Source organism: Pygoscelis adeliae, unplaced genomic scaffold (assembly GCF_000699105.1).
Source record: "Pygoscelis adeliae isolate BGI_AS28 unplaced genomic scaffold, ASM69910v1 Scaffold338, whole genome shotgun sequence".
Lineage (NCBI taxonomy): Eukaryota > Metazoa > Chordata > Aves > Sphenisciformes > Spheniscidae > Pygoscelis > Pygoscelis adeliae.
The window spans coordinates 192,360-194,953 of NW_008825305.1; positions in this window are offsets into that span (position 1 = coordinate 192,360).

Below are 2,594 nucleotides of genomic sequence, written 5' to 3' on the forward strand. Positions count from 1 at the left end.
AAGGGTGGTTTTTTTTTTTTTTTAAAAAAAAGGGGGGGGGGGGGGGGGGGGCGGGAGGGAAGAGAAGAGGAGTCCGGTGGAATGTGTGGAGAGGCCGAGGGCTGCTGTTCGCCATCCCCACCGCTCCGGGAAAGAATGCATTCTGCTACAGATATACATAGCATTTACATAGAAAATAGAGTCAGGATCACAAACACCATATTGTAGAATTATTTCCAATCAGACTCCAGGAAATGTCGGGTGGAGGGGAGAATTAGGAGCTGGGCCCTTTCCAAGCCCCGCTCGCAGGCAGCTGGAGGGTGGCGGGGAGCCGGGGGTAGGTGTTGAGGCGCTTCTCATCTGCGCGCAGCCCCGCGAGAGCAGCCCGGGGGTAGCAGCCCCCCTGTCAGCCCCAGAAGTCACTGCTGTGCCCAAAACATCCCCTGGAATAATTAAAGACCGTCACACACCTTCCAAGCCAGGCGCCCTGATAACAGCTTTAAGAGAGGACGAATAGTTGGATTTGTGTAGGTAGCAGATGCCTCTCTCGCTCGTCTGTATTCCTGCATTTATTCCCCAACCATCCGAAATTTCTGGTGTCTAAATAAAAATTGGAGCAGGAGCTCAGAGTCTGAGCGCTGCTGCGAGGGCAGGAAACTTTTGGGAGTTTGTTGTTCACTCGGAGACACGCACACACAAAGCAGCACTGCACGCTTTTCCTAGATGAAGGGAAATTAAAGCTGGGGTGGTTTGGGGGCTGAGAACAGGGAGGCTGAGGTGGGGGAAAGCCTCGAGCAGAACGAGTCGATAAAAAGAAGGGCTGTCCCAGGTTGTACAGTTCCTCCGACGATTTTGTCCACCCGTGGTTATTAACTGGAATGGATGGGTGCTTGCTAGGCTGCAGCCAAAGGCAAAAGCAAGCGAGCAAACCAAACCGGCAGCCCCAAAAACATCTCCCCCAAACCCCCAGATGACCTAAATCTGCATTTATTTCCCAGGCACCGACAGAAAACGCGGCCGCCAGACCTACACCAGGTACCAGACCCTGGAGCTGGAGAAGGAGTTCCACTACAACCGCTACCTGACGAGGAGGAGACGCATCGAGATCGCCCACGCCCTGTGTCTCACGGAGAGACAGATCAAAATCTGGTTCCAGAACAGGCGCATGAAGTGGAAAAAAGAAAATAAAACTGCCTGCTCCGGCTCCAACAGTCAGGAAAAACCAGACGCGGAGGACGACGAGGAAGAATGAAAGGGGCGAGAGGTGGATGCAGGAAACGTGGAAACCCACGAGAGAAGAAAAGGGGGGAAAAACACACAGAAAAAGACTATATATTAAAATAGATAAACGATAAGTGCATAAATAATTAAAAACCCTAGGAATGATACATTGTGTTTCCTGACACTGAAAAAAATACTACCTATATTAAAGTCTTTTTTTTTTTTTTTTTTTGTACAATAGAATGACTATCTACCTATTAAATGTGGCTTTAGAGTCAGAATAGACACATTTTTCTATGTGAGTCTTCCTATAGTACAAGTAATTTGTAAATCTCCGTTTGTACTTCGCTGTGTACTTTTTGGTATGAAGTAACGTGGTCGTGTTTAGCACCTTTAATTTAGAAAATGTGACCTGAAAGTCTGAATGCAAATTATACTTAGCGTATATAGTCCTGTACATAATATGAATGATTATTACGCCTTCTCCCTGTAACCTCTGTGGTTCTTTTCTCCCTGCTATGCTCTTTTGCCTGTGTATATTTTTACCTGGATTTCTTCCTTGTTCGAGTCTCTACGAAAAAAAAGAAGAGGAATTAATATTGTGCTACGTAAAATGTTGTATATCGAAGTAGCAAATTATTTAATGGCGACGCGTTGCTTTTTTTTTCCCCCTCCCCTTGTCTGTGATCACTATTCTTCGAAATAAAAAGGAAATCTCCAATAATCTACCATCGCGGTGGGTTCGTTCCTCTTTTCCTTATTAAAAGAAACACACGGGCTTTTGGAATTGCTTTTTCCCATGCAAAATAAATATACTAAAAGATGCTTTTAGGTTAATGCATGCCCCGACCTATCGTCCTGAAGTTCTCTCTGGTTTCTGAGGACAGTCGCTCCTTTCCAAATTCGAGTACCTTTTCAACAGACTTGGCGAATATACTAAGATATAACTGGCATTCGGGGCTCTCGAAACGCGGCTGCTCTCCTTTCTCTCGCCCTCTGTGATTGCGCTGGGGCTGTCACTGGAGTAGGTAAGAGCATAAAGGAGGAATGCAAAGAAGCCAGAAACGGCCCAAATAGTCTTTCCGCCCCTTGTTTTAATTCTCTTCTTCTTGTACCTAATTTGCAGAAAACTCATCTAATTTGCCGTGCCTTTGGTATATATATTTTTTTTCCCATTCTCCCTCCGCCCTTCAATTACTTTACTGCGGACTGGAACTCTTTCATTAGCACCAAATAATGTTTAGCATCAAAGCACGCATAAAATAAATTAAAGCAATTAAACGCAGGAAAAATCAACAATGCGATACAAAAGGCGAGCAAATTTAAGCACTTGCGCGGGGGAGCAGCCGCCGCCGCCCTCACCCCCTCCCGCCCCCGCCTGTTTATTTACATTG